General features: G+C 43.2%; 5 non-coding genes across 5 annotated transcripts; 1 reads left to right on the top strand and 4 right to left on the bottom strand.

The window, feature by feature from the left end:
* Positions 1 to 10,761: 10,761 nt before the first annotated feature.
* LOC135001018 (U1 spliceosomal RNA) lies at positions 10,762 to 10,925 on the bottom strand. The gene has a single exon (XR_010202623.1). It is a non-coding gene; the product is annotated as a U1 spliceosomal RNA (small nuclear RNA).
* A 1,965-nt stretch (positions 10,926 to 12,890) lies between these two features.
* Positions 12,891 to 13,053, bottom strand: LOC135001016 (U1 spliceosomal RNA). The gene has a single exon (XR_010202621.1). It is a non-coding gene; the product is annotated as a U1 spliceosomal RNA (small nuclear RNA).
* A 152-nt stretch (positions 13,054 to 13,205) lies between these two features.
* Positions 13,206 to 13,369, bottom strand: LOC135001017 (U1 spliceosomal RNA). Its single transcript, XR_010202622.1, has one exon. It is a non-coding gene; the product is annotated as a U1 spliceosomal RNA (small nuclear RNA).
* Positions 13,370 to 14,044: 675 nt separating this feature from the next.
* Positions 14,045 to 14,207, bottom strand: LOC135001015 (U1 spliceosomal RNA). The gene has a single exon (XR_010202620.1). It is a non-coding gene; the product is annotated as a U1 spliceosomal RNA (small nuclear RNA).
* A 3,898-nt stretch (positions 14,208 to 18,105) lies between these two features.
* On the top strand, positions 18,106 to 18,179 carry TRNAN-AUU (transfer RNA asparagine (anticodon AUU)). Its single transcript has one exon. It is a non-coding gene; the product is annotated as a tRNA-Asn (tRNA).
* The last annotated feature ends 6,402 nt before the right edge of the window (positions 18,180 to 24,581 follow it).

Below are 24,581 nucleotides of genomic sequence, written 5' to 3' on the forward strand. Positions count from 1 at the left end.
AGCTGTCTTGTACCTTTGCATTTTTCTCCCAAACGAAGGACACTAGAAAGAAAATTTTAAAGCCTACTGTTAGGCCATCATCTACTAGACATAGCCCTGAATTTTCCAATGCGTAGCTCTTTGCAAAAGAGAGATATTGGCAAGGAAAAGCTGTCTTGTACCTTGCATTTTTCTCCCAAACGAAGGACACTAGAAAGAAAATTTGAAAGCCTACTGTTAGGCCATCATCTACAAGACATAGCCCTGAATTTTCCAATGCGTAGCTCTTTGCAAAAGAGAGATATTGGCAAGGAAAAGCTGTCTTGTACCTTTGCATTTTTCTCCCAAACGAAGGACACTAGAAAGATAATTTTAAAGCCTCCTGTTAGGCCATCATCTACACGACATAGCCCTGAATTTTCCAATGCGCAGCTCTTTGCAAAAGAGAGATATTGGCAAGGAAAAGCTGTCTTGTACCTTTGCATTTTTCTCCCAAACGTAGGACACTAGAAAGAAAATTTTAAAGCCTCCTGTTAGGCCATCATCTACACGGCATAGCCCTGAATTTTCCAATGCGCAGCTCTTTGCAAAAGAGAGATATTGGCAAGGAAAAGCTGTCTTTACCTTTGCATTTTTCTCCCAAACGAAGGGCACTAGAAAGATAATTTTAAAGCCTCCTGTTAGGCCATCATCTACACGACATAGCCCTGAATTTTCCAATGCGTAGCTCTTTGCAAAAGAGAGATATTGGCAAGGAAAAGCTGTCTTGTACCTTTGCATTTTTCTCCCAAACGAAGGACACTAGAAAGATAATTTTAAAGCCTCCTGTTAGGCCATCATCTACACGACATAGCCCTGAATTTTCCAATGCGCAGCTCTTTGCAAAAGAGAGATATTGGCAAGGAAAAGCTGTCTTGTACCTTTGCATTTTTCTCCCAAACGAAGGACACTAGAAAATAAGAATTTACTTACCGATAATTCTATTTCTCGGAGTCCGTAGTGGATGCTGGGGTTCCTGAAAGGACCATGGGGAATAGCGGCTCCGCAGGAGACAGGGCACAAAAGTAAAGCTTTTACAGGTCAGGTGGTGTGTACTGGCTCCTCCCCCTATGACCCTCCTCCAGACTCCAGTTAGGTACTGTGCCCGGACGAGCGTACACAATAAGGGAGGATTTTGAATCCCGGGTAAGACTCATACCAGCCACACCAATCACACCGTACAACTTGTGATCTAAACCCAGTTAACAGTATGATAACAGAGGAGCCTCTGAAAGATGGCTTCCTAAACAATAACCCGAATTAGTTAACAATAACTATGTACAAGTATTGCAGATAATCCGCACTTGGGATGGGCGCCCAGCATCCACTACGGACTCCGAGAAATAGAATTATCGGTAAGTAAATTCTTATTTTCTCTATCGTCCTAAGTGGATGCTGGGGTTCCTGAAAGGACCATGGGGATTATACCAAAGCTCCCAAACGGGCGGGAGAGTGCGGATGACTCTGCAGCACCGAATGAGAGAACTCCAGGTCCTCCTTTGCCAGGGTATCAAATTTGTAAAAATTTACAAACGTGTTCTCCCCTGACCACGTAGCTGCTCGGCAGAGTTGTAATGCCGAGACCCCTCGGGCAGCCGCCCAAGATGAGCCCACCTTCCTTGCGGAATGGGCCTTAACAGATTTAGGCTGTGGCAGGCCTGCCACAGAATGTACAAGTTGAATTTTGTTACAAATCCAACGAGCAATCGACTGCTTAGAAGCAGGTGCACCCAACTTGTTGGGTGCATACAGTATAAACAGCGAGTCAGATTTTCTGACTCCAGCCGTCCTTTAAATGTATATTTTTAAGGCTCTGACAACGTCCAACAACTTGGAGTCCTTCAAGTCGTCTGTAGCCGCAGGCACTACAATAGGCTGGTTCAGGTGAAACGCTGATACCACCTTAGGGAGAAAATGCGGACGCGTCCGCAGCTCTGCCCTATGTCGAATGGAAAATTAAATATGGGCTTTTATAAAACAAAGCCGCCAGTTCAGATACTCTCCCGGCCGAAGCCAGGGCCAGTAACATAGTCACTTTCCATGTGAGATATTTCAAATCCACATTCTTTAGTGGTTCAAACCAATTGGATTTGAGGAAATCTAAAACTACATTTAGATCCCACGGTGCCACCTTAGGCACCACAGGAGGCTGTATATGCAGTACTCCTTTGATAAAAATCTGGACCTCAGGGACTGAGGCCAATTCTTTTTGGAAGAATATTGATAGGGCCGAAATTTGAACCTTAATAGATCCCAATTTGAGACCCATAGACAATCCTGATTGCAGGAAATGTAGGAAAACGACCCAGTTGAAATTCCTCCATCGGAGCACTCCGCTGCTCGCACCACGCAACATATTTTCGCCAAATACGGCGATAATGCTTCGCGGTGACTTCCTTCCTTGCCTTTATCAAGGTAGGAATGACTTCTTCTGGAATGCCTTTTCCTTTTAGGATCTGGCATTCAAACGCCATGCCGTCAAAACGCAGCCGCGGTAAGTCTTGAAAAAGACAAGGACCCTGCTGAAGCAGGTCCCTTCTCAGAACTAGAGGCCACGGATCGTCCGTGACCATCTCTTGAAGTTCCGGGTACCAAGTCCTTCTTGGCCAATCCGGAGCCACTAGTCTTACTCCTCTTTGCCGTATAATCCTCAATACCTTTGGTATGAGAGGCAGAGGAGGAAACACATATACCGACTGGTACACCCAAGGTGTTACCAGCGCGTCCACAGCTATTGCCTGCGGATCTCTTGACCTGGCGCAATACCTGTCCAGTGTTTTGTTGAGGCGAGACGCCATCATGTCCACCATTGGTTTTACCCAACGGTTTAATAGCATGTGGAAAACTTCTGGATGAAGTCCCCACTCTCCCGGGTGAAGGTCGTGTCTGCTGAGGAAGTCTGCTTCCCAGTTGTCCACGCCCGGGATGAATACTGCTGACAGTGCTATCACGTGATTCTCCGCCCAGCGAAGGATCCTGGCAGCTTCTGCCATTGCCCTCCTGCTTCTTGTGCCGCCCTGTCTGTTTACATGGGCGACTGCCGTGATGTTGTCCGACTGGATCAACACCGGTCTTCCTTGAAGCAGAGGTTCCGCCTGGCTTAGAGCATTGTAGATTGCTCTTAGTTCCAGAATGCTTATGTGAAGAGACTTTTTCAGGCTCGACCACACTCCCTGGAAATTTCTTCCCTGTGTGACTGCTCCCCAGCCTCTCAGGCTGGCATCCGTGGTCACCAGGATCCAATCCTGCATGCCGAATCTGCGGCCCTCCAATAGATGAGCCTCCTGCAACCACCACAGAAGGGATACCCTTGTCCTCGGCGACAGGGTTATCCGCAGGTGCATCTGAAGATGCGACCCTGACCATTTGTCCAACAGATCCCTTTGCATGGAATCTGCCGAAAGGGATTGCTTCGTAAGAAGCTACCATTTTTTCCCAGGACTCTTGTGCATTGATGTACAGACACCTTTCCTGGTTTTAGGAGGTTCCTGACCAGGTCAGATAACTCCTTGGCTTTTTCTTCGGGAAGAAAAACCTTTTTCTGAACTGTGTCCAGAATCATCCCCAGGAACAGCAGACGAGTTGTCGGCATTAATTGGGATTTTGGAATATTCAGAATCCATCCGTGCTGCTTTAGCACCTCTTGAGATAGTGCTAAACCCATCTCTAGCTGTTCTCTGGACCTTGCCCTTATTAGGAGATCGTCCAAGTATGGGATAATTAATACGCCTTTTCTTCGAAGAAGAAATATTATCTCGGCCATTACCTTTGTAAAGACCCGAGGTGCCGTGGACAAACCAAACGGCAGCGTCTGAAACTGATAGTGACAGTTTTGTACAACGAACCTGAGGTACCCCTGGTGTGAGGGGTAATTGGAACGTGGAGATACGCATCCTTGATGTCCAAGGATACCATAAAGTCCCCTTCTTCCAGGTTCGCTATCACTGCTCTGAGTGACTCCATCTTGAACTTGAACTTCTTTATGTACAGGTTCAAGGACTTCAGATTTAGAATAGGCCTTACCGAGCCATCCGGCTTCGGTACCACAAAAAGAGTGGAATAATACCCCTTCCCTTGTTGTAGAAGAGGTACCTTGACTATCACCTGCTGAGAATACAGCTTGTGAATGGCTTCCAAAACCGTCTCCCTTTCTGAGGGGGACGTTGGTAAAGCAGACTTCAGGAAACGGCGAGGTGGCTCTGTCTCTAATTTCAACCTGTACCCCTGAGATATTATCTGCAGGATCCAGGGATTTACCTGCGAGTGAGCCCACTGCGCGCTGTAATTCTTGAGACGACCGCCTACCGCCCCCGAGTCCGCTTGCGAAGCCCCAGCGTCATGCTGAGGCTTTTGTAGAAGCCGGGGAGGGCTTCTGTTCCTGGGAAGGAGCTGCCTGTTGCTGTCTCTTCCCTCGTCCTCTGCCTCGTGGCAGATATGAATAGCCCTTTGCTCTCTTATTTTTAAAGGAACGAAAGGGCTGCGGTTGAAAGGTCGGTGCCTTTTTCTGTTGGGGAGTGACTTGAGGTAGAAAGGTGGATATCCCGGCCGTAGCCGTGGCCACCAAATCCGATAGACCGACCCCAAATAACTCCTCTACGCATCGCCTGTCCACTGTCGTGTCCATAAAGCTCTTCTGGCCGAAATGGACATAGCACACTTACCCGTGATGCCAGTGTGCAGATATCTCTCTGTGCATCACGCATATAAAGAAATGCATCCTTTATTTGTTCTAACGACAGTAAAATATTGTCCCTGTCCAGGGTATCAATATTTTCGATCAGGGACTCTGACCAAACTACCCCAGCACTGCACATCCAGGCAGTCGCAATAGCTGGTCGTAGTATAACACCTGCATGTGTGTATATACCTTTTTGGATATTTTCCATCCTCCTATCTGATGGATCTTTAAGTGCGGCCGTCTCAGGAGAGGGTAACGCCACTTGTTTTGATAAGCGTGTTAGCGCTTTGTCCACCCTAGGAGGTGTTTCCCAGCGCTCCCTAACCTCTGGCGGGAAAGGGTATAAAGCCAATAACTTCTTTGAAATTAGCAGTTTTTTATCGGGGCACCCCACGCTTCATCACACACGTCATTTAATTCTTCTGATTCGGTAAAAACTACTGGTAGTTTTTTCACACCCCACATAATACCCTGTTTAGTGGTACCTGTAGTATCAGCTAAATGTAACATCTCCTTTATTGCCAAAATCATATAACGTGTGGCCCTACTGGAAAATACGGTTGATTCGTCACCTTCACCACCGGAATCAGTGCCTGTGTCTGGGTCTGTGTCGACCGACTGAGGCAAGGGGCGTTTTACAGCCCCTGACGGTGTTTGAGGCGCCTGGACAGGCACTAATTGAGTGTCCGGCCGCCTCATGTCGGCAAACGACTGCTTAAGCGAGTTGACGCTATCCCGTAATTCCACAAATAAAGGCATCCATTCTGGTGTCGACCCCCTAGGAGGTGACATCCTCATATTTGGCAATTGCTCCGCCTCCACACCAATAACGTCCTCATACATGTCGACACACACGTACCGACACACAGCAGACACACAGGGAATGCTCTATACGAAGACAGGACCCACTAGCCCTTTGGGGAGACAGAGGGAGAGTCTGCCAGCACACACCAAAAAGCGCTATATATGACAGGGATAGCCTTATGATTAAGTGCTCCCTTATAGCTGCTTTTATATTAATATATTGCCATTTATTTTGCCCCCCCTCTCTGTTATACCCTGTTTCTGTAGTGCAGTGCAGGGGAGAGACCTGGGAGCCTTCCTGACCAGCGGAGCTGTGACAGAAAATGGCGCCGTGTGCTGAGGAGATAGGCCCCGCCCCTTTTTCGGCGGGCTCGTCTCCCGCTATTTAGTACATTTAGGCAGGGGTAAATATCTCCATATAGCCTCTGGGGCTATATGTGAGGTATTTTTAGCCTTTTTAAAGGTTTTCATTTGCCTCCCAGGGCGCCCCCCCCCCAGCGCCCTGCACCCTCAGTGACTGCCGTGTGAAGTGTGCTGAGAGGAAAATGGCGCACAGCTGCAGTGCTGTGCGCTACCTTAAGAAGACTGCAGGAGTCTTCAGCCGCCGATTCTGGACCTCTTCTTGCTTCAGCATCTGTGAGGGGGCCGGCGGCGTGGCTCCGGTGACCATCCAGGCTGTACCTGTGATCGTCCCTCTGGAGCTTCATGTCCAGTAGCCAAGAAGCCAATCCATCCTGCACGCAGGTGAGTTCACTTCTTCTCCCCTCTGTCCCTCGTTGCAGTGATCCTGTTGCCAGCAGGAATCACTGTAAAATAAAAAACCTAAGCTAAACTCTCTAAGCAGCTCTTTATGAGAGCCACCTAGAATTGCACCCTTCTCGGCCGGGCACAAAAATCTAACTGGAGTCTGGAGGAGGGTCATAGGGGGAGGAGCCAGTACACACCACCTGACCTGTAAAAGCTTTACTTTTGTGCCCTGTCTCCTGCGGAGCCGCTATTCCCCATGGTCCTTTCAGGAACCCCAGCATCCACTTAGGACGATAGAGAAAGATAATTTTAAAGCCTCCTGTTAGGCCATCATCTACACGACATAGCCCTGAATTTTCCAATGCGCAGCTCTTTGCAAAAGAGAGATATTGGCAAGGAAAAGCTGTCTTGTACCTTTGCATTTTTCTCCCAAACGAAGGACACTAGAAAGAAAATTTTAAAGCCTCCTGTTAGGCCATCATCTACACGGCATAGCCCTGAATTTTCCAATGCGCAGCTCTTTGCAAAAGAGAGATATTGGCAAGGAAAAGCTGTCTTGTACCTTTGCATTTTTCTCCCATACGAAGGACACTAGAAAGAAAATTTTAAAGCCTCCTGTTATTCCATCATCTACACGACATAGCCCTGAATTTTCCAATGCGCAGCTCTTTGCAAAAGAGAGATATTGGCAAGGAAAAGCTGTCTTGTACCATTGCATTTTTCTCCCAAACGAAGGACACTAGAAAGAAAATGTTAAAGCCTCCTGTTAGGCCATCATCTACACGACATAGCCCTGAATTTTCCAATGCGTAGCTCTTTGCAAAAGAGAGATATTGGCAAGGAAAAGCTGTCTTGTACCTTTGCATTTTTCTCCCAAACGAAGGACACTAGAAAGATAATTTTAAAGCCTCCTGTTAGGCCATCATCTACACGACATAGCCCTGAATTTTCCAATGCGCAGCTCTTTGCAAAAGAGAGATATTGGCAAGGAAAAGCTGTCTTGTACCTTTGCATTTTTCTCCCAAAAGAAGGACACTAGAAAGAAAATTTTAAAGCCTACTGTTAGGCCATCATCTACAAGACATAGCCCTGAATTTTCCAATGCGTAGCTCTTTGCAAAAGAGAGATATTGGCAAGGAAAAGCTGTCTTGTACCTTTGCATTTTTCTCCCAAACGAAGGACACTAGAAAGAAAATTTTAAAGCCTACTGTTAGGCCATCATCTACAAGACATAGCCCTGAATTTTCCAATGCGTAGCTCTTTGCAAAAGAGAGATATTGGCAAGGAAAAGCTGTCTTGTACCTTTGCATTTTTCTCCCAAACGAAGGACACTAGAAAGATAATTTTAAAGCCTCCTGTTAGGCCATCATCTACACGACATAGCCCTGATTTTTACAATGCGCAGCTCTTTGCAAAAGAGAGATATTGGCAAGGAAAAGCTGTCTTGTACCTTTGCATTTTTCTCCCAAACGAAGGACACTAGAAAGATAATTTTAAAGCCTCCTGTTAGGCAATCATCTACACGACATAGCCCTGAATTTTCCAATGCACAGCTCTTTGCAAAAGAGAGATATTGGCAAGGAAAAGCTGTCTTGTACCTTTGCATTTTTCTCCCAAACGAAGGACACTAGAAAGAAAATTTTAAAGCTTCCTGTTAGGCCATCATCTACACGGCATAGCCCTGAATTTTCCAATGCGCAGCTCTTTGCAAAGGAGAGATATTGGCAAGGAAAAGCTGTCTTGTACCTTTGCATTTTTCTCCCAAACGAAGGACACTAGAATGAAAATTTTAAAGCCTCCTGATAGTGCTTCATCTACACGGTATAGCCCTGAATTTTCCAATGCGCAGCTCTTTGCAAAAGAGAGATATTGGCAAGGAAAAGCTGTCTTGTACCTTTGCATTTTTCTCCCAAACGAAGGACACTAGAAAGATAATTTTAAAGCCTACTGTTAGGCCATCATCTACACGACATAGCCCTGAATTTTCCAATGCGCAGCTCTTTGCAAAAGAAAGATATTGGCAAGGAAAAGCTGTCTTGTACCTTTGCATTTTTCTCCCAAACGAAGGACACTAGAAAGAAAATTTTAAAGCCTCCTGTTAGGCCATCATCTACACGACATAGCCCTGAATTTTCCAATGCGCAGCTCTTTGCAAAAGAGAGATATTGGCAAGGAAAAGCTGTCTTGTACCTTTGCATTTTTCTCCCAAACGAAGGTCACTAGAAAGAAAATTTTAAAGCCTCCTGTTAGGCCATCATCTACACGACATAGCCCTGAATTTTCCAATGCGCAGCTCTTTGCAAAAGAGAGATATTGGCAAGGAAAAGCTGTCTTGTACCTTTGCATTTTTCTCCCAAACGAAGGACACTAGAAAGAAAATTTTTAAGCCTCCTGTTAGGCCATCATCTACACGGCATAGCCCTGAATTTTCCAATGCGCAGCTCTTTGCAAAAGAGAGATATTGGCAAGGAAAAGCTGTCTTGTACCTTTGCATTTTTCTCCCAAACGAAGGACACTAGAAAGAAAATTTTAAAGCCTCCTGTTAGTGCTTCATCTACACGGTATAGCCCTGAATTTTCCAATGCCCAGCTCTTTGCAAAAGAGAGATATTGGCAAGGAAAAGCTGTCTTGTACCTTTGCATTTTTCTCCCAAACGAAGGACACTAGAAAGAAAATTTTAAAGCCTCCTGTTAGGCCATCATCTACACGACATAGCCCTGAATTTTCCAATGCGCAGCTCTTTGCAAAAGAGAGATATTGGCAAGGAAAAGCTGTCTTGTACCTTTGCATTTTTCTCCCAAACGAAGGTCACTAGAAAGAAAATTTTAAAGCCTCCTGTTAGGCCATCATCTACACGACATAGCCCTGAATTTTCCAATGCGCAGCTCTTTGCAAAAGAGAGATATTGGCAAGGAAAAGTTGTCTTGTACCTTTGCATTTTTCTCCCAAACGAAGGACACTAGAAAGAAAATTTTAAAGCCTCCTGTTAGGCCATCATCTACACGACATAGCCCTGAATTTTCCAATGCGCAGCTCTTTGCAAAAGAGAGATATTGGCAAGGAAAAGCTGTCTTGTACCTTTGCATTTTTCTCCCAAACGAAGGACACTAGAAAGAAAATGTTAAAGCCTCCTGATAGGCCATCATCTACACGACATAGCCCTGAATTTTCCAATGCGCAGCTCTTTGCAAAAGAGAGATATTGGCAAGGAAAAGCTGTCTTGTACCTTTGCATTTTTCTCCCAAACGAAGGACACTAGAAAGAAAATTTTAAAGCCTCCTGTTAGGCCATCATCTACACGACATAGCCCTGAATTTTCCAATGCGCAGCTCTTTGCAAAAGAGAGATATTGGCAAGGAAAAGCTGTCTTGTACCTTTGCATTTTTCTCCCAAACGAAGGACACTAGAAAGATAATTTTAAAGCCTCCTGTTAGGCCATCATCTACACGACATAGCCCTGAATTTTCCAATGCGCAGCTCTTTGCAAAAGAGAGATATTGGCAAGGAAAAGCTGTCTTGTACCTTTGCATTTTTCTCCCAAACGAAGGACACTAGAAAGATAATTTTAAAGCCTCCTGTTAGGCCATCATCTACACGACATAGCCCTGAATTTTCCAATGCGCAGCTCTTTGCAAAAGAGAGATATTGGCAAGGAAAAGCTGTCTTGTACCTTTGCATTTTTCTCCCAAACGAAGGTCACTAGAAAGAAAATTTTAAAGCCTCCTGTTAGGCCATCATGCTTCGTGTGTCAGGAGCATGTGAGTGTCAGGTGCGTGTGTGTGTCAGGCGCTGCGTGTGTCAGGCGCTGCGTGTGTCAGGCGCTGCGTGTGTCAGGCGCTGCGTGTGTCAGGCGCTGCCTGTGCGTTAGGCGCTGCGTGTCTGTGTGTGTCAGGCGCTGCGTGTCTGTGTGTGTCAGGCGCTGCGTGTGTGTCAGGCGCTGCCTGTGCGTGTGTGCCAGGCGCTGCCTGTGCGTGTGTGTCAGGCGCCGCGTGTCTGTCAGGCGCCGCGTGTGCGTCAGGCGCCGCGTGTGCGTCAGGCGCCGCGTGTCTATGTGCGTCAGGCGCCGCGTGTCTATGTGCGTCAGGCGCCGCGTGTGAGTGTGTGCGTGTGTGTCAGGTCCGTGTGAGTGTCAGGTGCTGCGTCTGTGTGTGCGTGTGTCAGGTGCTGCGTGTGAGTGTGTGCGCGTGTGTCAGGTCCGTGTGAGTGTCAGGTGCTGTGTGTGTGTGTGTCAGGTGCTGTGTGTGTGCGTGTGTGTCAGGTGCTGTGTGTGTGTGTGTGTGTGTGTCAGGTGCTGTGTGCGTGTGCGTCCAGCGCTGCATATGCGTATGCGTGTCAGGCGTTGCATGTCTGTGTGTGTCAGGCGCTGCGTGTCTGGGGGGGGTGGCCGGACACACAGCTGAGAGGGGGGGGGGGTGGCTGGACACACAGCAGAGAGGGGAGGGTGACCGGACACACGGCAGGGAGGGGAGGGGGTAGGGGGTGGCCGAACACAGCAGGAAGAGGGGGGAGTTGACCAGAAGAAAGCACAAACACAGTCCCCCACTACCACAAATAATGCAGTTGAGTTTCCCACATTTGGGGAAATCACAGGGGTCAGCATACCCAGAATGCAATGAATGAACCTCACCCTGGGAGAACAATCTTCATGACCATGGTATCTCCTATGCAAAATAAGTATGATTTGGGATAGGGCTGGGGAGGGCCGCTGCAGCCCTTGTAGATTCTTATAAATAAAAGTTCTTCTTTTCTTGTCAAAATTAATAGCTAAGAATAGGCTGCCTGAGGCAGCCCCCTCTTAAGTGGCCTGCTACTGAAGGCACCAACTACAAACTGAGCTCCCTGTTCATGGAAGCGAGGTTATAGAGGAGGGGGCGCTGAGCATCTTGGGAACAGTCAAAAGCTTTGAGCCTGTTGGTGCCTCAGATCAAGATCCTACTCTACACCCCAATGTGAATCCTTGTGGAGTCCAGTGTACCCCACAGAAGAAATGAATGTGTCACACCCATTGGCAGCAACATTAGAATAGCTGCTGATGGGCACAATTGAGAAAGGAAGGGGGGAAAACATTTGAATCCAGCACATATATGTAATTTGAATATGTAATTTGTACCTTCCTACTTTAAAATGTAATGGATGAACCTCACCCTGTGAGAACTATCTTCATGATCAAGAGATCTCATACGCAAGAAAAGCATGTGCTGGGATAGGGCTGTGGAGGGCGGCTGCTCGGGCACACACCCGTCAAGTTAAGGAGATTCAACTGAGGAAGCACAAGGGAACTGCAGGGAGACCACATATTTTCAGATGAACATGAGAGGGCGGAAGGCTGCCTAATACTGAAGCACCCTCAAACATCAAACCATATGCAACAACTAGTACAAGCATTCCTGGGGAAAGGTCTGCAGCAGACGGATTTGCATACGGTGATGTCATCCAAGCAATGGGCATAGTTGGCTGCAACCCTCGTCTGCATATGAAAAGAGAAAATGGTCACGCAGGGCATGGCGGCCTTTGTGGGGTTGCGCTTGGATGACCCCTAGATCGCTTTATACACCCCCATCAGTGTGGGGCTCATGTTGGCCATGCCCAAGCCCCTGAAGCATTCAAGCTGATTTCTTGCAGCAGCTGGACCCAGTAACAGCTCCAGAGTTGCTCTACAAGACAAGTAAAAGGGTGTGAGCCCTGCAGCACCACCTGTAGTTTGCATACACACATATATAGGACAGCATCTCTTATATGCCCCAGGGGCAATAAAATAGTAGCCTTATCTAGGGTATCCGTCCATGCCGCTACAGCACTACACACCCAGGCCGACGCAATTGCCGGTCTGAGTAAGGTACCTGAATGTGTATAAATGGACTTCAGGGTAATCTCCTGTTTGCGGTCAGCAGACTCTTTGAGGGTAGCCGTATCCTGGGACGGGAGGGCTACCTTCTTGGATAAGCGTGTTAATGCTTTGTCCACCCAAGGGGAGGATTCCCATCGTAACCTATCCGTTGATGGGAAAGGGGAATCCTTTTGGAAATCTGCAGGAGATTCCCAAGCTTTTTCACATAACTCGTTCAGCTCGTGTGAGGGGGGAAAGGTTACCTCAGGCTTCTTTCCCTTGTACATATGTACCCTCTTGTCAGGGATAGGGGGCTCCTCTGTGATGTGCAAAACATCTTTTATTGCCATAATCATATATCAAATGTATTTTGCCAATTTTGGCTGTAACTTTGCATCATCGTAATCGACACTGGAGTCAGAATCCGTGTCGGTATCTGTGTCAACAATCTGGATAGTGGGCGCTTATGAGACCCTGACAGTCCCTGCGACATAGGATTAGGCATTGGTTGAGACCCTGACTGTCCCAAAGCTTCTGCCTTGTCTAATCTTTTGTGCAATGAGTTTACACTAGCATTTTAAACATTCCACATATCCATCCAATCAGGTGTCGGCGGAGACACCACGTTCATTTGCTCCCGCTCCTCTCTAATATAGCCTTCTTCCTCAGACATGTCGACACACGTGTACCGACACACTACACACACAGGGAATGCTTTTTCTGAAGACAGTTTCCCCACAAGGCCCTTTGGAGAGACAGAGAGAGAGTATGCCAGCAGACAGCAAACTAGGCTGGAGAGAGACCTAAGACAAAGAAATCTGAATTATATGAAAGCCGACCAGTGGAAACACAAATTATGCAGCCAAGTTTCCCACATTTGGGGAAATCACAGGGGCAGCACACCCAGAGTGCAATGGGTGAGTCTTGCCCTGGGAGAAGCACCTTCATGATCATAGTATCTCACCTGGCAGGTAAGTAGGAGTTGGGCTAGAGCTGGGGAGGGTCGCTGCTCGGGCACCCCCCTGTCAAATGAAGGAGATCCAACTGAGGCAGCACAAGGGAACTCTCGAAAGAAGAACAAGGCTAGAGGAAGATCTGAGACAAAGAAATCTGACTTTTACCAGAGCTGACCAGAGGAAAGCACAAACACAGTCCCCCACTACCACAAATAATGCAGTCGAGTTTCCCACATTTGGGGAAATCACAGGGGTTAGCATACTCAGAATGCAATGAATGAACCTCACCCTGGGAGAACAATCTTCATGACCATGGTATCTCCTATGCAAAATAAGTATGATTTGGGATAGAGCTGGGGAGGGACGCTGCTCAGGCACATCTCTGTCAAGTAAAGGAGATTCAACTGAGGCAGCACAAGGGAACTCTCATCTGGGGACAACAACTGCAGGGAGAACACATATTTTCAGATGAACATGGGAGGGCAGAAGGCTGCCTAATACTGAAGCACCCCCAAACAACAAACCAAATGCAACAACTAGTACAAGCATTCCTGGGGGAAGGCCTGCAGCAGATGGATTTGCATACGGTGATGTCATCCAAGCAGTGGGTCAAAGTTGGCTTCAACCCTCATCTGCATATGAAAAGAGAAAAGGGGCGTGCAGGGCATGGCGGCCTTTTGCGGCGCTTGGATGACCCCTAGTTCGCATTAAACACCTCCACCCTCCTTCGGTGTGGGGCTCATGTTGGCTATGCCCCAGCCCCTGAAGCATTCAAGCTGATTTCTTGCAGCAGCTGGGCACTGTAACAGCTCCAGAGCTGCTCTGTAAGGCAAGTAAAAGGGTGTGGGCACTGCAGCACTACCTGTAGTTCGCATTGTGCGTTGGAAGGCACAAAGTAAGCAGACAGGAGGAGAAGTCAGGATAGTGCACAAGGGTATAGAAGGGAGGGGCTCAAAAAAAAAAGAAGTGGAAACAGACAGCAAACTAGGCTGGAGAGAGACCTGAGACAAAGAGATCTGAATTATATGAAAGCAGACCAGTGGAAACACAAATTATGCAGTCAAGTGTCCCACATTTGGGGAAATCGCAGGAGCAGCACACCCAGAGTGCAATGGGTGAGCCTTGCCCTGGGAGAAGCACCTTCCTGATCATAGTATCTCACTTGGCACGTAAGTAGGAGTTGGGCTAGAGCTGGGGAGGGTCGCTGCTCGGGCACCCCCCTGTCAAGTGAAGGAGATCCAACTGAGGCAGCACAAGGGAACTCTCAAAAGAAGAACAAGGCTAGAGGAAGATCTGAGACAAAGAAATCTGACCTGTTTTTCCCAAGAGGAAACTATATTAGGAATGCAGACATATGATGGTGGCCCTGTTGGCACCACCGATAACTGACTGGGTAAATGTTTCAGTAATATCAGAGTAAGGTTGGATAAATCTGTGTCCCAGACACAGACGTAGAGAATAGATGTGATATTCATGGCTATGTTTCTTTTCCCTCAGGCCCCGCTGGGTCGCAAAAATGTTATTTTGCCCAGTTACTACACACTGATACTGACACGGATACTGATACTTATGTCGACCATAAGTTTCCTGATTAGATCCAATATTGGCAAGGAGCATTCAGTACATGATTGTGGATATTATGGACATATTAAAATCACTGAAGACCCTGCTGTTCCTGACAAAGGGGTCTATATGTATGTATATATAGATATATAATGAAAGCTGATGTAACGTTCCTCCATCTCTGTTTGAGAAAGTCTGGGCCAGCTCGACAAAATGGTTTCAAATCCCCAAAAGGATTCTGGTTGTTTATTCATTTCCCGCCGCGGACAGAATACAAATACATGTGCATGGGTGAGTAGTAGTATTCAAGAATTGGTCGAATACCTTGTCATCCGATATAGATACCCTGGAGAGATGGGATACTCCTTACGTTGTATCATATCAAGGACACTGCAGCATACTTACGTGAGACTGCAAGGGATATAGGACTCTTGAGTTCACGGGCCAATTTCATGGCAGTGTCGGATAGGAGGGCATTGTGGATTCACCAAGAGAATGCTGATGCTGACTCCAAGAAGAAAGGGAGTCTCTTCCCTATGAAGGTGAAGCCTTGTTTGGTGATATCTAATTAGCACACAGGTAAGGAATTAAGAAAATCTTTATTTAAGGGTGAAGATGTTTCTCACAAAATCGTTGCCCCAATGCATCGTTGAAATTCAAGCTGGAAAGATGATTTTAATATATCACTTGTACATTTTGTATTGCTCTTCTGGTGACAATGTAGTTTGTTTTTGTCAATTACCATTTTAATAATAGGGTAAAGAAAATTAAGTGGATTTTTGAAAGAAAACAATACTGTCAATATACTATTAAAACAAATTAAAATGGTAAAAGTTATTGTACTTTAAGTAAAAATAAAAGAGACAAAATATCAATCCCAGTTTTGGATTACTTTAATTAACAAAAAAAAATGCATATAGCAGAGGATAGTTTCAATCTGCCTACCTCTGGGTTATGGGCCCAGCATGCTTCCATTGCTGTACTCTGCTGCACATGTAAGTGCAAGAGATCCTGAAGCACTCACTCATCATGGGAAAGTACCAATGTGTTTCTTCGTTGGTTGATAGAAGAAACATCTTACAAAAACTCTCCAGATTATTGACTTTTTTAAGTTTTTCTAGGAAACGTTTTAGATGAATGCTTATTAGCATTTGTCAGTATGTACTTTTGCAAAGTGTCTCTGTGGCGCAATCAGTTAGTATGTACGGCTATTAACCAAAAGGTTAGTGGTTCAATCCCACCCAGGGACGTAATTGACCTTGTTATCAGATTTTTGTGATCTTTAAGTAGACAAGTCAAATTTCATACCCCCTGTTATTGTGTAGGGTACCTGGCCTTCTCTGATGTAATCAGAGTTAGATTTGATTCAGTGATTTTATAAAAAAAGCTAGGAAGCACAATTTAGCAGTGGGTAGCAGAGAAAAAAAATATGCTGGCAGAAAAATCCAATTGAGTGATTAAACAGCTCTTTATTTTCTGGCTTTATTTTTATGCTAACAAATTTGTTCTCTGAAAAGTGTCCACAAAGCCAAGTCTCTGATTAACACCTTTGTAAGGATGGTTTTTCACCTATTACTAAATTAAACTTGCTTCATTGGAAAGGCAGCAAGATGCATCCTCATTTCAATGTCTACTGAAATAATACAGGTTGACACCAGGAAACATTAACGCCACTGCATCCTTGCTGCTTTCTCATGTGGAAGTCTGTTTAATGTGAAAACAAGGTGATATCTAATTAGCACACAGGTAAGGAATTAAGAAAATCTTTATTTAAGGGTGAAGATGTTTCTCACAAAATCGTTGCCCCAATGCATCATTGAAATTCAAGCTGGAAAGATGATTTTAATATATCACTTGTACATTTTGTATTGCTCTTCTGGTGACAATGTAGTTTGTTTTTGTCAATTACCATTTTAATAATAGTGTAAAGAAAATTAAGTGGATTTTTGAAAGAAAACAATACTGTCAATATACTATTAAAACAAATTAAAATGGTAAAAGTTATTGTACTTTAAGTAAAAATAAAAGAGCCAAAATATCAATCCCAGTTTTGGATTACTTTAATTAACAAACAAAAAAATGCATATAGCAGAGGATAGTTTCAATCTGCCTACCTCTGGGTTATGGGCCCAGCATGCTTCCATTGCTGTACTCTGCTGCACATGTAAGTGCAAGAGATCCTGAAGCACTCACTCATCATGGGAAAGTACCAATGTGTTTCTTCGTTGGTTGATAGAAGAAACATCTTACAAAAACTCTCCAGATTATTGACTTTATTAAGTTTTTCTAGGAAACGTTTTAGATGAATGCTTATTAGCCTTTGTCAGTATGTACTTTTGCAAAGTGTCTCTGTGGCACAATCAGTTAGTGTGTACGGCTTTTAACCAAAAGGTTGGTGGTTCAATCCCACCCAGGGACGTAATTGACCTTGTCATCAGATTTTGGTGATATTTAAGTAGACAAGTCAAAATTTCAAACCCCCTCTTATTGTGTAGGGTACCTGGCCTTCTCTGATGTAATCAGAGTTAGATTTGATTCAGTGATTTTATAAAAACATCTAGGAAGCACAATTTAGCAGTGGGTTGCAGAGAAAAAGAAATATGCTTGCAAAAAAATCAAATTGCTTGATTTAACAGCTCTTAATTTTCTTGCTTAATTTTTATGCTAACAAATTTGTTCTCTGAAAAGTGTCCACAAAGCCAAGTCTCTGATTAACACCTTTGTAGGGATGGTTTTTCACCTATTACTAAATTAAACTTGCTTCATTGGAAAGGCAGCAAGATGCATCCTCATTTCAATGTCTACTGAAATAATACAGGTTGACACCAGGAAACATTAACGCCACTGCATCCTTGCTGCTTTCTCATGTGGAAGTCTGTTTAATGTGAAAACAAGGTGATATCTAATTAGCACACAGGTAAGGAATTACGAAAATCTTTATTTAAGGGTGAAGATGTTTCTCACAAAATTGTTGCCCCAATGCATCATTGAAATTCAAGCTGGAAAGATGATTTTAATATATCACTTGTACATTTTGTATTGCTCTTCTGGTGACAATGTAGTTTTTTTTGTCAATTACCATTTTAATAACAGGGTAAAGAAAATTAAGTGGATTTTTGAAAGAAAACTATACTGTCAATATACTATTAAAACAAATTAAAATGGTAAAAGTTATTGTACTTTAAGTAAAAATAAAAGAGCAAAAATATCAATCCCAGTTTTGATTACTTAAATTAACAAAAAAAATGCATATAGCAAAGGATAGTTTCAATCTGCCTACCTCTGGGTTATGGGTCCAGCATGCTTCCATTGCAGTACTCTGCTGCACATGTAAGTGCAAGAGATCCTGAAGCACTCACTCATCATGGGAAAGTACCAATGTGTTTATTCGTTGGTTGATGGAAGAAACATCTTACAAAAACTCTCCAGATTATTGATTTTTTTATGTTTTTCTAGGAAACGTTCTAGATGTATGCTTATTAACCTTTGTCAGTATGCACTTTTTGCAAAGTGTCTCTGTGGCGCAATCGGTTAGTGTGTTCGGCTATTAACCGAAAGGTTGGTGGTTCAATCCCACCCAGGGACGTAATTAAACTTGTGATCAGATTTTGGTGATATTTAAGTAGACAAGTCAAAATTTCAAACCCCCTCTTATGGTGTAGGGTACATGGCCTTCTCTGATGTAATCAGAGTTAGATTTGATTCAGTGATTTTATAAAAAAACAGCTAGGAAGCACAATTTAGCAGTGGGTTGCAGAGAAAAAAAATATGCTGGCAGAAAAATCCAATCGAGTGATTAAACAGCTCTTCATTTTCTGGCTTTATTTTTATGCTAACAAATTTGTTCTCTGAAAAGTGTCCACAAAGCCAAGTCTCTGATTAACACCTTTGTAAGGATGGTTTTTCACCTATTACTAAATTAAACTTGCTTAATTGGAAAGGCAGCAAGATGCATCCTCATTTCAATGTCTACTGAAATAATACAAGTTGACACCAGGAAACATTAACGCCACTGCATCCTTGCTGCTTTCTCATGTGGAAGTCTGTTTAATATGAAAACAAGGTGATATCTAATTAGCACACAGGTAAGGAATTAAGAAAATCTTTATTTAAGGGTGAAGATGTTTCTCACAAAATCGTTGCCCCAATGCATCATTGAAATTCAAGCTGGAAATATGATTTTAATATATCACTTGTACATTTTGTATTGCTCTTCTGGTGACAATGTAGTTTGTTTTTGTCAATTACCATTTTAATAATAGGGTAAAGAAAATGAAGTGGATTTTTGAAAGAAACCAATACTGTCAATATACTATTAAAACAAATTAAAATGGTAAAAGTTGTTGTACTTTAAGTAAAAATAAAAGAGCCAAAATATCAATCCCAGTTTTGGATTTCTTTAATTAACAAAAAAAATGCATATAGCAGAAGATAGTTTCAATCTGCCTACCTCTGGGTTATGGGCCCAGCATGCTTCCATTGCTGTACTCTGCTGCACATGTAAGTGCAAGAGATCCTGAAGCACTCACTCATCATGGGAAAGTACCAATGTGTTTCTTCGTTGGTTGATGGAAGAAACATCTTACAAAAACTCTCCAGATTATTGACTTTTTAAAGTTTTTCTAGGAAACGTTTTAGATGAATGCTTATTAGCCTTTGTCAGTATATACTTTTACAAAGTGTCTCTGTGGCGCAATCAGTTAGTATGTACGGCTATTAACCAAAAGGTTGGTGGTTCAATCCCACCCAGGTACCTAATTGACCTTGTTATCAGATTTTGGTGATCTTTAAGTAGACAAGTCAAAATTTCAAACCCCCTGTTATGGTGTAGGGTACCTGGCCTTCTCTGATGTAATCAGAGTTAGATTTGATTCAGTGATTTTATAAAAACAGCTAGGAAGCACAATTTAGCAGTGGTTTGCAGAGAAAAAAAATATGCAGGCAGAAAAATCCAATTGAGTGATTAAACAGCTCTTTATTTTCTGGCTTTATTTTTATGCTAACAAATTTGTTCTCTGAAAAGTGTCCACAAAGCCAAGTCTCTGATTAACACCTTTGTAAGGATGGTTTTTCACCTATTACTAAATTAAACTTGCTTCATTGGAAAGGCAGCAAGATGCATCCTCATTTCAATGTCTACTGAAATAATACAGGTTGACACCAGGAAACATTAACGCCACTGCATCCTTGCTGCTTTCTCATGTGGAAGTCTGTTTAATGTGAAAACAAGGTGATATCTAATTAGCACACAGGTAAGGAATTAAGAAAATCTTTATTAAAGGGTGAAGATGTTTCTCACAAAATCGTTGCCCCAATGCATCATTGAAATTCAAGCTGGAAAGATGATTTTAATATATCACTTGTACATTTTGTATTGCTCTTCTGGTGACAATGTAGTTTGTTTTTGTCAATTACCATTTTAATAATAGGGTAAAGAAAATGAAGTGGATTTTTGAAAGAAACCAATACTGTCAATATACTATTAAAACAAATTAAAATGGTAAAAGTTGTTGTACTTTAAGTAAAAATAAAAGAGCCAAAATATCAATCCCAGTTTTGGATTTCTTTAATTAACAAAAAAAATGCATATAGCAGAAGATAGTTTCAATCTGCCTACCTCTGGGTTATGGGCCCAGCATGCTTCCATTGCTGTACTCTGCTGCACATGTAAGTGCAAGAGATCCTGAAGCACTCACTCATCATGGGAAAGTACCAATGTGTTTCTTCGTTGGTTGATGGAAGAAACATCTTACAAAAACTCTCCAGATTATTGACTTTTTAAAGTTTTTCTAGGAAACGTTTTAGATGAATGCTTATTAGCCTTTGTCAGTATATACTTTTACAAAGTGTCTCTGTGGCGCAATCAGTTAGTATGTACGGCTATTAACCAAAAGGTTGGTGGTTCAATCCCACCCAGGTACCTAATTGACCTTGTTATCAGATTTTGGTGATCTTTAAGTAGACAAGTCAAAATTTCAAACCCCCTGTTATGGTGTAGGGTACCTGGCCTTCTCTGATGTAATCAGAGTTAGATTTGATTCAGTGATTTTATAAAAACAGCTAGGAAGCACAATTTAGCAGTGGTTTGCAGAGAAAAAAAATATGCAGGCAGAAAAATCCAATTGAGTGATTAAACAGCTCTTTATTTTCTGGCTTTATTTTTATGCTAACAAATTTGTTCTCTGAAAAGTGTCCACAAAGCCAAGTCTCTGATTAACACCTTTGTAAGGATGGTTTTTCACCTATTACTAAATTAAACTTGCTTCATTGGAAAGGCAGCAAGATGCATCCTCATTTCAATGTCTACTGAAATAATACAGGTTGACACCAGGAAACATTAACGCCACTGCATCCTTGCTGCTTTCTCATGTGGAAGTCTGTTTAATGTGAAAACAAGGTGATATCTAATTAGCACACAGGTAAGGAATTAAGAAAATCTTTATTAAAGGGTGAAGATGTTTCTCACAAAATCGTTGCCCCAATGCATCATTGAAATTCAAGCTGGAAAGATGATTTTAATATATCACTTGTACATTTTGTATTGCTCTTCTGGTGACAATGTAGTTTGTTTTTGTCAATTACCATTTTAATAATAGGGTAAAGAAAATTAAGTGGATTTTTGAAAGAAAACAATACTGTCAATATACTATTAAAACAAATTAAAATGGTAAAAGTTATTGTACTTTAAGTAAAAATAAAAGAGCCAAAATATCAATCCCAGTTTTGGATTACTTTAATTAACAAACAAAAAAATGCATATAGCAGAGGATAGTTTCAATCTGCCTACCTCTGGGTTATAGGCCCAGCATGCTTCCATTGCTGTACTCTGCTGCACATGTAAGTGCAAGAGATCCTGAAGCACTCACTCATCATGGGAAAGTACCAATGTGTTTCTTCGTTGGTTGATAGAAGAAACATCTTACAAAAACTCTCCAGATTATTGACTTTTTTAAGTTTTTCTAGGAATCGTTTTAGATGAATGCTTATTAGCAATTGTCAGTATGGACTTTTGCAAAGTGTCTCTGTGGCGCAATCAGTTAGTGTGTACGGCTATTAACCAAAAGGTTGGTGGTTCAATCCCACCCAGGGACGTAATTGACCTTGTTATCAGATTTTGGTGATCTTTAAGTAGACAAGTCAAATTTCATACCCCCTGTTATGGTGTAGGGTACCTGGCCTTCTCTGATGTAATCAGAGTTAGATTTGATTCAGTGATTTTATAAAAACATCTAGGAAGCACAATTTAGCAGTGGGTTGCAGAGAAAAAGAAATATGCTGGCAAAAAAATCAAATTGCGTGATTAAACAGCTCTTCATTTTCTGGCTTTATTTTTATGCTAACAAATTTGTTCTCTGAAAAGTGTCCACAAAGCCAAGTCTCTGATTAACACCTTTGTAGGGATGGTTTTTCACCTATTACTAAATTAAACTTGCTTCATTGGAAAGGCAGCAAGATGTATCCTCATTTCAATGTCTACTGAAATAATACAGGTTGACACCAGGAAACATTAACGCCACTGCATCCTTGCTGCTTTCTCATGTGGAAGTCTGTTTAATGTGAAAACAAGGTGATATCTAATTAGCACACAGGTAAGGAATTAAGAAAATCTTTATTTAAGGGTGAAGATGTTTCTCACAAAATTGTTGACCCAATGCATCATTGAAATTCAAGCTGGAAAGATGATTTTAATATATCACTTGTACATTTTGTATTGCTCTTCTGGTGACAATGTAGTTTGTTTTTGTCAATTACCATTTTAATAATAGGGTACAGAAAATGAAGTGGATTTTTGAAAGAAAACAATACTGTCGATATTCTATTAAAACAAATTAAAATGGTAAAAGTTATTGTACTTTAAGTAAAAATAAAAGAGACAAAATATCAATCCCAGTTTTGGATTACTTTAATTAACAAAAAAAAATGCATATAGCAGAGGATAGTTTCAATCTGCCTACCTCTGGGTTATGGGCCCAGCATGCTTCCATTGCAGTACTCTGCTGCACATGTAAGTGCAAGAGATCCTGAAGCACTCACTCATCATGGGAAAGTACCAATGTGTTTCTTCGTTGGTTGATGGAAGAAACATCTTACAAAAACTCTCCAGATTATTGACTTTTTAAAGTTTTTCTAGGAAACGTTTTAGATGAATGCTTATTAGCCTTTGTCAGTATGAACTTTTGCAAAGTGTCTCTGTGGCGCAATCAGTTAGTATGTACGGCTATTAACCATAAGGTTGGTGGTTCAATCCCACCCAGGGACCTAATTGACCTTGTTATCAGATTTTGGTGATCTTTAAGTAGACAAGTCAAAATTTCAAACCCCCTGTTATGGTGTAGGGTACCTGGCCTTCTCTGATGTAATCAGAGTTAGATTTGATTCAGTGATTTTATAAAAACAGCTAGGAAGCACAATTTAGCAGTGGGTTGCAGAGAAAAAAAATATGCTGGCAGAAAAATCCAATTGAGTGATTAAACAGCTCTTCATTTTCTGGCTTTATTTTTATGCTAACAAATTTGTTCTCTGAAAAGTGTCCACAAAGCCAAGTCTCTGATTAACACCTTTGTAAGGATGGTTTTTCACCTATTACTAAATTAAACTTGCTTCATTGGAAAGGCAGCAAGATGCATCCTCATTTCAATGGTAAGTCAACCTTCTTGCCCTATGTTCCCTGTCAACGGATGAAGACGCATCATTATCTACCGCAGTCATTTTGGCCCAATAGATATGCAAGAAGTTTAGATTCCCCTTTCTTTGCAGGTAGAGGAAGGAAAAGGAAGAGGTCTGTAGCCTCTTCAAGATTGCAGGACCAGAGATTGTCCTCTGCTTCTGCCAAATCCACTGCATGACACTGGGGCTTTCTTGCAGGAGCCCACACCAGTGGGGGCACGTCTAAAACTCTTCAGTCAGTTCTGGATTCATTCGGACCTGGACTCGTGGGTTTTACAAATAGTGTCCCAAGGGTACAAACTGGGGTTTCAAGACGTTCCCCCTCACCGATTGTTCAAATTGGCCTTAGTCAGCAGGGAGAAGGTTTTTATTCAAGCCTCTTCGTGGTCCCGAAGCCGGACGGCTCAGTCAGACCAATCTTAAATCTGAAATCCCTCAATTTCTTCCTAAAGAAATTCAATTTCAAGATGGAATTTTCTCAGGGCAGTGATCTCCAGTCCGGAGGACGGAGATTTCATGGTTTTGGTAGACATAAAGGATGCCTACTTACATGTTCCCATTTAGCCACTGCCTCAAGCTACCTAAGGTTTGCAATTCAGGATTGTCATGACCAATTTCAGACATTGCCGTTTGGTCTGTCCACGGCTCCGAGGATTTTCACCAGGGTGATGGTGGAAATTATGGTTCTCCTTCGCAAGCAAGGAGTCACAATTATCCCGTACTTGGATGATCTCCTGATAAAGGCGAGATCCAGGGACCAGTTGGTGCAAAACATTGCACTCTCCCTGACAGTTCTTCAACAACATGGTTGGCTCCTAAACTTGCCAAAATCGCAGTTGGTCCCAATGACGCGGTTGTTGTTTTTGGGAGTCATACTGTTAGGCGCCGGGGTCCGCTTGATGGTCTGCGCGGCCCGGCGCCTAGCAACTAGAGACGCCGTGCACGTACAGCCGCCGGCTCCCTAGCAACGCTAGACGCCGGGTGCGCTGAGCCGCACGGACCCTAGCAACGGGGACGCCACTGGCGGACCGCGTTCCCCGTTGCTAGGCTTTAGGAAATTAAGATATTCACCTGCTCTCTGGCCGTGCAGCAAGGCAGCTGCACGGCATTTATTCTAATCAGCCTTTAGCAGCTGATTGGAGGACTCCTTGTTAAATACACTCCCAGGGCTTCTCACAGACGCCGGTAATAGCTTCCTGCATGCTGCCTTTGTTTGCTGAGAGTCTGTTTCCAGTCCTGCTGTATCCGGTCATTCCAGTCCGCAGAAGTCCGGTATTCGGGAGTTGTCATCTCATCCCAAGAGGTCGTTTGGTTCCCTGGA

Source organism: Pseudophryne corroboree, unplaced genomic scaffold, assembly GCF_028390025.1.
Source record: "Pseudophryne corroboree isolate aPseCor3 unplaced genomic scaffold, aPseCor3.hap2 scaffold_1601, whole genome shotgun sequence".
NCBI lineage: Eukaryota > Metazoa > Chordata > Amphibia > Anura > Myobatrachidae > Pseudophryne > Pseudophryne corroboree.